The sequence below is a fragment of the Peromyscus californicus genome, unplaced genomic scaffold (genome assembly GCF_007827085.1).
Source record: "Peromyscus californicus insignis strain IS unplaced genomic scaffold, ASM782708v3 Scaffold_23__1_contigs__length_62951481, whole genome shotgun sequence".
Lineage (NCBI taxonomy): Eukaryota > Metazoa > Chordata > Mammalia > Rodentia > Cricetidae > Peromyscus > Peromyscus californicus.
In genome coordinates this window covers 43,742,607-43,758,282 of record NW_026294534.1, presented here as the reverse complement: position 1 = coordinate 43,758,282, position 15,676 = coordinate 43,742,607, and positions in this window count along the sequence as shown.

Sequence of the window (15,676 nt, the reverse complement as noted above, 5' to 3'; positions counted from 1 at the left end):
ACACTGCATCTATTGAGATATAAATGAAAGTCACAAGTAGTTTGGTAAAGATATCATCTCTCTCCCTAGTCTGTCTTTGTGTAAGTAACAGAAAGGAAATGATTGATAGGGTAGTGACACCAAAGAATAGTATTTCCCATTTGGTGCAATAGTTCATTGAACAATGTACTAAAAGTAGACAATCAAGGCTTACATATGTTAACATATGCATACCTGTATGTTTAAGTACCTGTATGGCAGTAAGCATATTATTTTTCCACCAAAGTGAAATTTTCAGTCTCTCGATGAAGTAGGTTCTTGAAATTCTAATTGTCAATAATTCTTGAATTCTTGGATATTTATTGCAAATAATTATATATATATATATATAATTGCAAATAATTTTGTATATTCACACAGTCTTGATGACTAATGAATTTCGTCTCTGACGCTCAAATGGAACTGTTAGGCATATCTTAGCTGTTCCCTTTCCTTTCTTTTTTTTTTCAAATTAAATATTTGTTTTGATGAATCCACAAAAACAATAAAAATGCACACATTCACAATTGCCACATGGTGATTCTATACATAAATACGACACATAATGTTTGTACAGATTCAATGCCTAATCTCAAATATTTTTATTTATTTACGGTGAGACTTTTTTTTATTTTATTATTTTATTTTATAATTTAATTTAATTTTACATATCAGCCACGGATTCCCCTGTCCTCCCTCCTCCCGCCCCCCTGCCCTGCCCTACCCCCAATCCACCCCCCATTACCACCTCTTCCAGGGCAAGGACTCCCCTGGGGATTCAGCTCAGCCTGGTAGATTCAGTCAAGGCAGGTCCAGTCCCCTCCTCCCTTCACCCAGGCTGAGCAAAGTGTCCCAGCATAGGCCCTAGGTTCCAAAAAGCCAGTTCATGCACTAAGGACAGGTCCCGGTCCCACTGCCTGGGGGCCTCCCAAGCAGTTCAAGCTAATCGACTGTCTCACTTAGGGTAAGTGTTTCCTTTTCTTTACTCTGTTTATTTACTACTACATAGAAGGCACACTGCAGGTGGCTGTTTTCCTTTCCTACTCCAGCAACATCAGCTAACATAGTTGGTCACTATGCTTGTGAGTTGTTATTGATAGCAACCAAAAGAATTTACTTCCAAGTTCACATTATTAACATTGCTTAACTACTACCATTCTTGGTTAGCTTTATAACCTGAGCCAAATTCTCAGTCTTATGTACACATACGATTTTTCCAATCATTTAATTTCCAGCATAACTGGATATAGATAGAAATTTCCTCTAACATTGGACTGACTTGAGAAACTGGAATGCGTGGCTGGCTATATTTCAGAGAGGAAAAATATGTGAACCACAGTAGAGTTTACAGAGTGTCTATGTATTTTCTGTTCCATCTCTCTTTGGGGTGATAGTGTTTTTCATGGACACTTTTACCTTAAGGTTCTGTCCATTCACATCCTTTAGGGACACAACATATGTGTATATGGATAGGTGTCCCAGGTTTCACCATTGCAATTTTATGCATAAAGCTTGATAGATTTCAAGGTACTTGGCAGTTATGCTTATTAGAGTTATGGGACAGCTCAAGACAGCTCTACTTTTCAGTACAACAGTGGCTCAAATGGGTGGAACTAGAAAATATCATCCTGAGTGAGGGAACCCAAACCCAAAAGGACAAACATGGTATGTACTCACTCATAAGTGGATTCTAGATATAAAGCAAAGAACAATCAGACTGCAACCCACAGAACTAGGGAGGCTATATGGCAGGGGGGACCTTAGGATGACTGTGGCTTAGAATAAGTTTTGGTTTTACTCAAACAAAAATAAATAAAAACAAAACAAAAACAAAACAAAACAATATTATGGTTGGGAGCAAGAGCTCAAGGCTTTGCTTTGAAGCTATGTCTGTATATTCATTTCACTGCTGTATTTAGGTTTCTTGTTTGCAGGGTGTGATTAATATAGGTTACAGTTGTTAAAACTTCCCATGTTATATCACTTTGTGGTGTGACCACTTTTGGGTAATGCTTTTCTGTATTCTGTAGGCTGGTTTTTTTTTTTTTTTTTTTTTTTTTTGTATAAGAGAGATGAAATTTTCTTTACTTATTTATCTAGATCTTATTTATCAGATCAAAACAGACTGAGAGTTGATTTGTGTAGTGCTAGACAGAAACGGAACCTTGAAAGCTGGTAATGTGGCTTACTCTTTGCTGTTTGATGTTAATTAAAATGACTGTCATTGCTTATCACATTGTCTTTGAAATCTGTTACTTTGATCTTAAAATTACTTTTAACTTTAATGATTTTTAAAAAACCTCTCTTCTCTGGTCAGACACACATATAACGAGGAACATATTGTCCATACTTAAACAGTATGGTATTTTTCATTATACATAGAAATAGCCCTCCCCTACATTTATCACTGACACATTTTTTCAAGTAATTTTTATTGTGCATATCAATCCACATCTGTAACTACGCCCTTCAGAACATCTGTGGAAATTTTTTATAGCTAAAAAATCCTCATTTTAATCAGTGATTATTATGAATTCATATATCTTCTGCATTGATGGTCATTTATTTTACCTTTTCCTCTTGAGCTTGTATTCACGTACTTTTGTGGAATACTTCATAACATTAGCTCAGCAAACATACCTCCACTATCATTTCCAGTTCTTAATGGACTTTAGTCAATGTCTTAGTACTAAAAGCCTTTTATTACTCTCCTCTACTCTGGCCTTTTTACACTTTTTCTTATTTGCTCAGCAGGTTTTATGGTCTAGTGGCTCTTTTTTTGTCAGTTGGTTTAATGCATGTTATTTTAATTATAACAGTTCACTATCTAAAATATCTATAACTTGAGTTTATAATGACTTTCTAGTACTATATATTTCATTTGGAAGATGTATTAGAAGTCATAATTCCGATTTTTGCTGGCAAGAAGACTGAAATATAACCCCTACCTATCTTATGCCTCCGGACCTATCACATAATGTGGTACTTGGTACTTTGTAACAATGAATTTGGAGGAGTAAAACCTTTCAAAAACACATTTTATAATAATTACATGACTTTTTCCTCTTCCCCCACTTAGCAGAAAGTTTATTACTTGCTAATATGCGTTCTCTCATTTTAGCATGCTTTTAACAGGACTAGGATACAGATTACTGTGGTCCGTGAGTGCTTGCTTTGGTTTTGTAGCTGAGGGATCACAATATTGGTGGATCAGAGTGTGATCTCATGACACATTCTCTGAGAGCCAGTATGTGACAGTCAGATCAGAACAATGTACATTAACTCAGGATCATCCGTATTTTGAAGTCACCCAGTAAATCATCCAAGTATGGGGCCTACATTGAAGTTAGATTGGCTCAATGTCTGGTATATTCAAAAGGACTACTGTTTTATAATATTTATCCCACATGCATTCTATAATTTCTGGCTCTTGTTTCTTACCAATTAAACTCATCAGAACTTCCTGTCAACAAATAGACATTGACATGTTCAATTCTGCATGGTTGCTCAATCTGTCATCCAGTTTATTTTTAAAAAGATGATCATTGCTACTGCTATATGGTCTCTTCAAGCTAATTCTGTATACTGGCAAGTGTTACACATTGAATATAAAATACGTGTAAGGATGTCTCTTTAATGTATGATCACTTGGAGAAGCTTAGCCCCTCAAATTTTGACATATGTGCCACTAAAACTGCTGACATCAAAATGTGTCATGTCTGTAGGATTTATACTCTCCTTGTCTATTAAAGTTTTTGGTCTTTTCTTGTCTGCCATTAACTAACACTTCCTACTACTAATATATAGTATAGGGAAACTCGTTGGGAAAAGGAAGGCTCTAGTGTTGGACAGGACATATTTGAGATGCAGCTGGGGTATCTTTCATTGCTAGAAATTATAAATAATAAAGACAATTTTTAAAAAAATGGAAGCATGTCAAAGGCTCCAAATATCCCCAAAGCCAATGTTGAAATGATTTGATCCACAGAAAGTATCAACTTCAGTTCTGAGTTCTTCTATAAGGCAATGCATGTACAGATCTAAAATTCCCCCATATCATAAATAATGTTGTAATAAGCAACTTTGCATATGACTCTTTCCTTACATATTATTTGGTTATGGTAAATTTCCAGAAGTACTAACATGTCAAATAATACATTCATTTTAGTTATTTTTATGTAAGAAAACATGATTTTCTAAATAAACTATGTGTAATTAGTATTTCTAGTATTTTGTTTAAGTTTTAAGTACCTGCCATTTAAGTCAGTGTAAGGTTTTTTACATAATGATGAAGTGGCACATCTTTCTTCAAATTATTCACTAGATTCCTAAAAGGCTCAGGCTCCTAACGTGTTGCAGTATTGATTTCCAAAAACTGCACCAGGGGTCAATGCTATCTTCAATTATTGCTTCTTTTTTACATATCGTTACTAACAATGGATATGTCATTATGTTTAACATCTTTGCTTATTTTATATGATTAATTTAGTGTTTTCTTTGATATATTTTAGTGAGATCCAGCATATGATACTAAAATGAAAATATTTTGACAAAGTTCTATGAGAATATATGTAACTTTATTATGCTTATGTTATAGCCTATGATTTCATCCAATAGCTCATCAAAATTAGTAGATACTTCCATTCATTAAATATAATTTCAAAATTGAGACTGACATTTCAAACCCTTTCTGTTCAATTTGTTTACTTTTAGTAACTGAATTATATAAATATTATTCAAAATCAAATACAATGAATTATTAAATTATGTACTTTGAGAAAATAGCAAAATTTGAATTAATTTTTAGTAATCATAGCCTTTGACAATTTCAACAGCGAAACTCACCTCACCCCGATTTCATTATGTAGCCTTTGGACTTTAAACTATCGAGGGGTGGGGCTCTGTGAGCCTTAGTGTTTGTTTGTCGCCAAAGCATTGTAACTTAAAGTGTGTACTCTGTAATTCCACTATGATTACCATACTTAAAGGAAGCCTGATATCTACTTCAATAACACAATTCAGACTTTAACCTAGTCTACTATGCTTCTTTCCAGTAAATAAGAATACATTAAGATGAAATCTTCATTTAGGGGACACCTGAAGAGGCTAGAAGGGACATTAAGTTCTTGCACCAACTGCAAGAAAATGCAAAAATCAAGACGGAATGCACATTTCATTATGTTAATTTCTTTAATCAGCAAAATTTGAGAAGCTATGCATCTGTTGAATCAAAACATGTTTGCCAAGCTCTTTATATCCTTCAAATTTGGTGTGCTTGAAGAAAAATAAAAATCTGTGTTTGCTATCCTTACTTTTAGATTCTAACAGAATTGAACACGTTTGCACGAGTTCATTGTGCTATTTTGCTCAGTCTCCTTTTTATAAGCTTCCGATTTTAAAATTTAGATTCCAGAGAGTGACAATAAAACTTGATGCTAATCATGTAGATTGTGTCTTTTTTTTTCCATTTTTTTTAATAAATCATGTTTGATGAAAACTTGCAGTTGTCGTGTTAAGGACTGCATGAAATCTGCCAGATTTTGAAGATGTCGTGATCTCTTTCTCCAAGCTGTTCATAGTCCAATTTCAATAATAAGGAAATAACAAAAGCCTTGACAACTACAATGAGAACACTAATGAGGGAGGGGTTCTACCTCTGTGATGATGTGGAAGAGAAGAAACTCTATTACTAGAGTAATTCTGTGAACCTGTAGATTTCTGGTTTAGGGTTCCATCTGCTTAGCTAACCATGACTGTTTTCTCCTAATTGTAAGAAGGTACAAGCAAACACAAATAAATCTATGATGAATTTAATATGATGAAAATTAATGGGTGAATGGATTGATATGGGGTGGCATCTTAATTAGTGTGGTAGTGAATGCTGCTACAGTCTTATTGCAGGACAGACACTCTCCTGCATACATTATCAAAGTTTCACTTCTTACAATAATTCAGTGAAATGGTAATTTTTCCCCATTTTACAAGTGAATAATTTGAGCTGTTTGAACTAGGTCTTGATTCTAGGGTCTACATTCACCCTGCTGCCATTCAGAGGGATGAATATAATGTAACTAAATTGCAAAAAGATATGGAATGTGTTCTGGACAATAGTCCCACTCCCCTGTAGGTTTTTCTCAAACATGTAGAAGTAAAATTTAGCCTTTTTTTAAAAGTCTTAGTATTGGCTTAATGAAGTTAATTTCACATGGCAAAATATATTTTCACCTAATAATTATTAATATATGTCCCAAGAAAGTTTCTTCCTGTCACTATATTTTAAAGAAATTTGTGGTATCAGCTCCATACACAGTGATATACTATAACAACATACAAAATCAACTTTTTTTCAGTATGTTTTTGTGGGTATTGTACTCTATGTCAAAGCAACATAGAAGGAATTAATACTTCAAAGGATATGCAGGGTAGTCCAACTCCTTAGCATAAATATGGCACAATGAAGTAAAATAGAACAACACAAATTTGCCATCCTACATAATGATAACATTTTAAAGTTTTTAATTGGAACATAAAACTCCATATTAATGGGATGGCACACAGTGTTTCAGTCCATTCTTCATATATATATTGTGCTGTGTAAAGATTAAGTCACATTAAATATATCCTTTTCCTCAAACATTCATTATTTACGATTAAACTTTTAAAATCCTTTCTTTTAGCTTCTATATTAAACCTACTGTGCCACTGTACACTAGAAATCCCTGTTCTTAATATAAAACAGTATTAGTTTATCTAACTTTCCCCACCCCTCCCACACTCTACTCTTCTTAGTCACAGGTAACCACTACTCCACTTTAATCTTGAATGAGGTATTTTTTTTTTAGATTCTGCCAGATTCTATTTATTCTTTTCCATTATATAATATTCTCTTCTATTGTATTGTTTTCTGTTCTGTTCTGTTCTGTTCTGTTCTATTCTATTCTTTTCTGATCTAGATATATTTAACACAATGATGTCCAGTTCATTTTAAGTTGTTGAAAATGACAGCATTTCTACAAATGATATTCTGTGACATATCTGAACATGTCTGGCCAGTTTCCCATTGTTATGGATGGCCACGGGAAACTATAAATAATATTGTAGAGTTTAAAAGCATCTATGGAATTAAAGCTGACAATACTTTTCAGATTCACACATTTGTTTGAACAATACCCAGACTATTCTTCAAATAATTTATGAATATGAAAAAGGAAACTTTATCACAATCAATATTCAGTGTAAAAATAAAATTATCCAAACCAAATGTTAGACAGTCTTTTGTGTATCATTAAGTTTTAAAGAAATGAAATAATACCTAGAAAAATTAAGGAATGAAAATATTCAGCTATATTTTTTATTTGCAAGCATCTATTTAGTAAGGGGACAGAAAATATTCATTTTTATAATTTATTTTTAATTTGTCCCTTCCCTTAGCTTCCTCCAATCTCTTCAACAAACACCTACTTCTTGTTTTCTACCAAATTATGATCTCCTTTTCTTGAATAATTGATATAAGTGGAAGAACTCAGAAAATATGTTTATTAAACAAATACACAATGAAAAGAATTGATCATAGACAAAGTATCCCCATTTTTCAATTTAAAGTGTACTGAGTAATATGTGAGCCTAATAAGGAATTCTAAATAAGGTTTGTAAAGCATTTTAGTAAAATTTAAATTATGTTGTATATCTCAGAATGAATGAAAAGTTAACGTGAACCAAGCGTACTATGTTGAGATAACACACAAGCAAAATTACTTATAAAATGTTGATAGGTAGAGATTAGAGAATAATTCATTAAGTAATCAAATAAAGCTTGATTGGTAATAGTTCTTTCAGATAAAATTGAGTTCCTGGGAAAGAATCTGAATGAATGCTTAAAAGTATGTCATATGACTGTGTTTGTGGCAAGTTCTTAGTGAAGAGAAGTGGTTATGAATTTTAAAACTTATAAAATGGAATCACAGTAAAGAGAAGGGGCATACTGACTTTTTAACTCGAAAGAGTTAATTAAAATATAGAAAAAATATAATATTCTCTTAACTGCAGCAAACCCTGGAGTTACTCCTTTTTGATAGAGTAACTAATATTAATGAAAACTAAGATTGCTATTACCATGTAACTATGCTTTCTCTCTCCCATTTTTTCTTAGTAACAGAATCCTGACAACTCGAGTATTTCTTTTTCTGTTAAGAAGTTGGCCTAATTCATTCCATGCCTCATCCTGTACTACAACTAGTGAGAAGAACCAAGTAGATTCTCGCTAGTGAGAGGAACAGAGGGAAATTTGCTGTCTGTTTCCTTAAAGGTGGAGTTCTAGGAGGCGTCCTCAAATATCTGACCTGGGCAGACCTCTCTTGCTTCCCCCTTCCTTCTTTCAAATATCTGGATCAGATATGGGTCGCTAGAAATTAGTACATATCCTCAAAACTGGAAGGTATTCTTGAGAATATATTAATATGACAGCCAAGGGTTAGTGTACCAGGAAGAGTGGGAAAGAGATCTGAGTTGCTGACACCATAGGAATGCCTCTTTGGACCTGGTGTAGTCATTTGTAAAGTAGTCATTTGTAGTCATTTGGACCTGGTGTAGTCATTTGTAAAGTTGTTTTATCTAAGAAGGAAGAAAAAAGCCCTTATCCTACTCAATTCTTCATCATTTCTAATTTTGTTTACCATCATAACACATCATTTCTAACCCAAACAGATAAAAAGTGTTCAATCATAAACTTGTTAAATTTTCATTTGTCTGAAGTTAAACTGTAATTATATCATGTACCTTTTCCTCGCACCAATCACACCTTCATAACCAGCCTTGCTCTCCCTTATTTTATGCCAAAGAAACTGAACTCTTCCCTCAAATAATCATATAAAATTTCTTTTAGAAGACTCTAATTGATGTGCAAATAAATATATTGTTCTTAAGTTTCTAAGGAGTGAAAAATTAACAGAGTGCCGCCCTGAAGATTATCTAGAGACTAATATACATACTTAACCAAGATTTCAAAATTACAGCTGTTTAATGAAAAGGATAGAGAAGTGAAAAACAATATATAAATCATTGAGAAGCACAAAAGAAGGGATAATACTTGCATTAAAGGTCATTCATTGATTCTGTTGGTTTTCTTGTGGTGTTCTTGGTCTCTGTGGTTCCTGCAATCCTTCCGCCCCACCTCTGCAGGATTCCCTGAGGTCCACCTAATGTTTGGCTGTGGGGCTCTGCATCTGTTTCCATCAGTTGTGGGTGAAGTCTGTCTGGTGAAAATTGGACTAGGCAACAATCTATGGGTATAGCAGAATACCGCTGGGAATCATTTCATTGACTTTTATTTTTTGTTTGCCAGTCATGCTTGGTTCTATCCTAGGTCTCTGGGCTGTCCAGCCTCTGGATCCTGGCCCTCCAGGCAATGTCAGGGGTGGGCTCCCTCTCACAGCATGGGTCTCAAGCTGCACCTGTCACTGGTTGATCACTCCCATAATTTCTGCACCACTTTTACCCCAGCACATCTTGTAGGCAGGGAAAAATATTAGGTCAAAGGTTATATGATTGGGGATCCCAATCCCTCCGTTAGAAGTCTTTCGTGGTTATAGGAGATAGTCGGTTTAGGCTCCAAAATTCCCATTGCTAGAAATCTTAGCTGGTGGTCACCCTCATAGATTTCTGGGAGTTTCCATTGCACGAGGTGTCTAGCTCATCCCAGAGATTCCATTGATTCTAGTGGTATCAATAGTGTGCGTTTTTTTTATCCTTTCGATTTTGTGTAATACAGGTTTTTGAAGTATGACCTAATGATTCTTTGGATTTTCTCAAAGTCTGTTGCTATATCCCCCTTTTCCTTTCTGTATTGTATTTCTTGAGACTTGCTTTGTGACTAAGCATGTGGACAATTTCAGTGTATGTTCCACTGAGGTGCTGAGAAGATTTTTAGAGTCTCAATTGAGAAGTCAGGTGCAATTCTAATAGGTGTATCTTTCTATGTTATTTGGCCTTTTTTTTTTGCAGCTTTTAACATTTTTTTGTTCTTTATGTTTAGTGGTTTTATTATTATGTGCAAGGTGACTTTTTTTTCTGGTCCAGTCTATTCAGTGTTCTGTAAGCTTTCTACCTTTAAAAGTATGTTCTTCTTTAGGTTGGGAAAATTTTCATCTGTAATTCTGTTGAATATATTTTCTAGGCCTTTGAGCTGGGATTCTTTTCCTTCTTTTATTCCTATTATGTTTAAGTTTGGTCTTTTCCTAGTGTCCCAGATTTCCTGGATATTTTATGTTAGGAGTTTTTTCAATTTAACATTTTCTTTGACCAAATTAATCTATTTCTTCTACTGTATCATCAACACCTGATATTCTCTCTTCTGTCTCTTGTATTCTGTTGGTGATGCATTTGTAGTTCCTGTGTGCTTACAAGTTCCAGAATTCCATCAGTTTGTGTTTCCTTATTGCTTCTATTTCCTTTGTCAGGTCTTGAACAGTTTCCATCACTTGCCCCCACCCCCCCGGCTTTCTTTAAGAGATTTATTGATTTCCTCCATTTTTTTTGTCTTTTTTTTTTTCCATTTTTTTTTGAGACAAGATTTCTCTGTATAGTTTTGGAGCCTTTCCTGGAACTCATTCTGTAGCCCAGGCTGGCTTCGAACTTACAGAGATTCTCATGCTTCTGCCTCTTGAGTGCTGGGATTAAAGGCGTGGGCCACCACCGCCCGACTTTCCTCCATTTCTTTAAGGGAGTTTTTCGTTTTCTCTTTAAGGACTTCTATCATCTTCATAAACTTGGTTTTAAGATCATTTTCATGTGCTTCATCTGCATTGACATATTCAGGTCTTGCTGTCATAGGGTAGCTGGGCTCTGGTAGTATCATATCGCCCTTTCTGTTGTTGAATGTGTTCTTACACTGAGGTTAAGCATCTGGGTTTGAAATGATTATAGAGCTAGGTGTTTATTCTCGAGTTTGCTTTTGGATGGGTGTTTTGTTCCTTGGTTTTCTGTTTCCTCTCTGGTATTCTAGCCTAAGTAGGGTTTTGGTGACTAGTGAGTCTTCAGGTCCAGTAGGGTGTCTCCACTGTTTTTGTTTTTGTTTTGTTGTTGTTGTTTTGTTTTTCTTGCTGTGGGTTGGGATGCCATCATTGACTCTGAGGTTCTATTTACCTATGTAGCTTCTGGCATTCTGGTTACCTGCTGGGTCTCTGGGATTCCTAGTATAGTGTGTCCTCTAGTACAGCAGAGCTTTTCTGCTGAGGTTGTGGGCTAGAATATGGTACTCAGGGGAAAGGGTGTAGCTGGTGTGATGTGGGATGGTCTGTATGTCAAATGTGTTGCTGATTGGTCAATGAATAAATCACTGATTGGTCAGTGGCCAGGCAGGAAGTATAGGCGGGACTAACAGAGAGGAGAATGGAGAAAACAGGAAGCTGGGTGAGGGAGACACTGCCAGCCGCCATCAGGACAAGGAAGATGTAAAGTACCGGTAAGCCACAAGCCACGTGGCAAGGTATAGATTACTAGAAATGGATTAATTTAAGCTGTAAGAACAGTTAGCAAGAAGCCTGCCACGGCCATACAGTTTGTAACCAATATAAGTTTCTGTGCTTACTTGGTCGGGTCTGAGTGGCTGTGGGACTGGCAGGTGAGAGAGATTTGTCCTGACTGTGGGCCAGGCAGGAAAACTCTAGCTACAAATGGCGTCCAACGTGGTGGCAAGAGTTTCCACCTAAAACCTGAGAAAAAAGATTCTAAAACGGAGCTAAAAACAGTTCCTAGTTGTCTCTTTCAAGTTAGCGGCAGCCTGCCAATTTGAGCTACTGGCGGGTTCCTAGCGTGCGTGCATGCTCGACCTGCAGTGCGTGCATGCTCGACCTGCAGTATGGCGGGAATGAGGCCTCTGCAAGTGGCACATTAAGCTGCGTGGTGGATTTAGCCTTTGCTAGTACAAAACAAAAAAAAAAGAGGTTTCTGGGCTACACGCTGCTGCTTGGATAAAAGCATAGACCCATGATAGCTCCCAGAGCTGGTGGTAAAGTACCCCGCCATGTTGGGAAGCTGAGGTGGGCGGAGCCAGCAGCCACAGCTGCTGCAGCTTAAAGCAATAGATTCACAATAAGACAAATTCAGATGTAATAGTTTACAATGTGTGTAAAATATACGTAGGCTTAAAAGAGACAAAAAAGGTGATATATACAGTTATATAAATAAATACATAGTTTTAAAAAATAAAGTCTTTAAAGAGACAGTAAAATTAATATAAAAAATAAGCCACGTGAAGATGAATATTACACAGAGAATCTGGATTGTGTTGTCTTTGGGATTTTTAACTACAAAAAAACATTTGATTTTAAAAGCTGTTGAGTTAAACCAATATATATATTTTAAAGATACCTTGACTTCAAAATTTGGATATAAGGATATGTTGCTTTGGAAAAGAGTCTCTTTTGTTTCCACAGAAAGCCAGAGGCTATGGATTTGTTCAAGATTAAGATACATCAGGTTTGACCAGCCAAGACCCCCTGAAAGGTCTCCGATGACACCATGGCCCAGATGATCCAACATCCAGAACCGTTTCAAGGCAACTGGCTCAGACAATACACCCTCATGGACTACTCCATAACCCTAAAATATTCTTTGTGTCCCCATAAGATACAGCACCCCCCTCCAGCAGGAAGTAGTAAGAGAAGCTACGCCCAAATTCCCAAATATACCAAGCTGACTTTGGAGATGTGTAAAGGTTAAAGCCTTCCTTTTTAAGAGAAGAAAAGGGGAAGTGATGTGGGATGGTCTGTATGTCAAATGTGTTGCTGATTGGTCAATGAATAAATCACTGATTGGTCAGTGGCCAGGCAGGAAGTATAGGCGGGACTAACAGAGAGGAGAATGGAGAAAACAGGAAGCTGGGTGAGGGAGACACTGCCAGCTGCCATCAGGACAAGGAAGATGTAAAGTACTGGTAAGCCACAAGCCACGTGGCAAGGTATAGATTACTAGAAATGGATTAATTTAAGCTGTAAGAACAGTTAGCAAGAAGCCTGCCACAGCCATACAGTTTGTAACCAATATAAGTCTCTGTGTTTACTTGGTCGGGTCTGAGTGGCTGTGGGACTGGCAGGTGAGAGAGATTTGTTCTGACTGTGGGCCAGGCAGGAAAACTCAAGCAACACTGGTGGCTGTTGGACAAGCTTTAGGGAGCCCTAGCTGGCTGTGGGCAGTGTTTTACCTTGGGCCCCTAGAATAGGCCTGGCCTCTGGTGGGCCAGAATATGGAAACAAAGGGGTGGGTACTCTCTGGAGTTATTTACCTCTGCCCCCCCACCTATTCACATATGCCTTCCATGGAAAATACTTTCTAGCATAACACTAAATGTTCTAAATTAGTTTAGTACCAACTCCAAATTTCAGAATCCAAAATTCACCTACATATCATGTCCATTAGATATAAGTGGGATACAAGATTCAAATGCTTTATTCAAACAACTATCAAATTCAAGAGAGATATGCTCATTCATATTCATTGTTGCTCTATTTATAATAGCTATACAATGTAATCAACTTAAATGACCACCAACAGAAGAACAGATAATGAAAATTCACAATGGAATTTTATTAATCTGTAAAGATGAAATTATCAAATTTGCAGGTAAGTGGATAGAACTTGAAAAAACTATATTGCATGAGCTAACTCAGACCCAGAAAAAAAATGCCAAATATCTCTCTCACATGTAGATCCTAGTCTGGATTTGGAGAGCTGGATTAAGAGAGACTTACAGGAAGGCTAGTAGAATATATACAATGTGAAAGTAAAAGTGAGGAACATGGGGTACACATACACATATAGGGATGGCCGTGGAGATAATGTGTTAATTAAATAAAGCATGTGTGGAAAAGAAATAAGGAAACTTACCATGTGGTTAGATGTGGGAGCCCACAGCTAACTCAGTTTCCCAGTTTGAATCTGAAGTCTATTCTGAGTCAATAGAGTTCAAACTTGTTTGTTCGAAGGCTATGATAATGTCGTGATTAGCCTGCAGAGTCTCCTTGAAGGGCTGTGAGACAGTCCTGATTAGCCCACAAGAAGGAACACACTAGCTAGCTAGATGCAGGCTGCTGATGCCAGCCAGAGTTACATTGAGATAGAAAATAAAATTGCCTGCTCCTTGACGCAAGGCAGGAGCGATAGTGGTTGTATGCCTGTGCTATGCATTGTTCTACCTCTGTCCTTCAAAACTATATTTAATATGGTTGTGAAATAAACTTGAGGCTGTCTGGCATTGACTGGCAGACCTCTCAGCTTTTTTTCTGTCTTCTTCATTGTCTCTTCAACCTGCAGGCCTCTATGCTGTGGGATGTTCTGTATGTCAAATGTGTTGCTGATTAGTCAATAATTAAAACACTGGTTGGCCATTGGCTAGGCAGGAAGTGTAGGCGGGACAAGGAGGAGAATAAAGCTGGGAAGTGGAAGGCTGAGTCAGAGAGACACTGCCAGCCGCCAAGATGAGAAACAGCATGTGAAGATGCCGGTAAGCCACGAGCCATGTGGCAAGGTATAGATTTATAAAAATGGATTAATTTAAGCTGAAAGAACAGTTAGCAAGAAGCCTGCCATGGCCATACAGTTTGAAACCAATACAAGTCTCTGTGTTTACTTGGTCAGGTCTGATGGCTGTGGGACTGGCAGGTGAGAGAGATTTGCCCTGACTGTGGGCCAGGCAGGAAAACTTAAGCTACACCTCTACCCAGCTACCCAGCTGACTGTCAGCAGGCTCCGACAGTTAGACATTTAAAAAATACAAGTTACAAGTGAGGTATCTTATTTGGCTGGATAATGATATTTCTGGAGCCCATGGATTATTAAACAAAAGTCCAAGCACTACATATAGGATATCTCTTTATGAATTACTGGTTATGGGAGATCCAGAGACTCCCAAAGCAATATAGGATCTTAATATCATTCTGGTTGCCCAGCAAGATCTTATTGCTGAAGACACCATACACCTTGGTTGCAAGCCCCAAAGAAAGCAACCTGGCACTAAACCTTAATCTTCCTACTTGCTTGCTAGCTTCACTGGAAGCTGTTGTGAAGTCCACCGAGGAACAAAGGCATCAGCAGTCTACTCTAGATCTGAGCTCTACAAACTATGATACCAACCTGCCAGGTAAGGTGTTCTTACTGTTAGCATGATAGATTGGATGGCAACCAATCACATTCTGCTTAGATTCAAGACCCAATCTCAATGAAAGACTTCAAGCCTGGTACTATAAAACTAGTTCAAAACCTATGCATTGTGAGGTCACAAGTTGTGAGGGAAACCCACTGTTACTGTTTATCTAAAAATTGCCATTGATTATCTGCTTTCTAAACATCGATGTTTAAAGCAATGGACAAAACATGCATTCAGTCTTAAACAGAGAAATCTCTCTTTATAATGAACAACAAATAATAGCAGAGACTCTTGGCAGCTCAAGGTGCTGAGAAAAAGAGATAGCTGAGTGCTCATCTCTAAACAGGGCATACTGAGAAAGGGGAAGAAAGAAGGAAAATAGCCAGAAGAGAGGGAGAATACGATAGAAATGTTATTTTCCAGGTATGACACCGAAATTGCAGTCATAAACACATAGCAGCTGTGGCTGCTTTCACTGGGCTTGTATAAAACTAAAATTATTGATAGTCTGTCATGGAT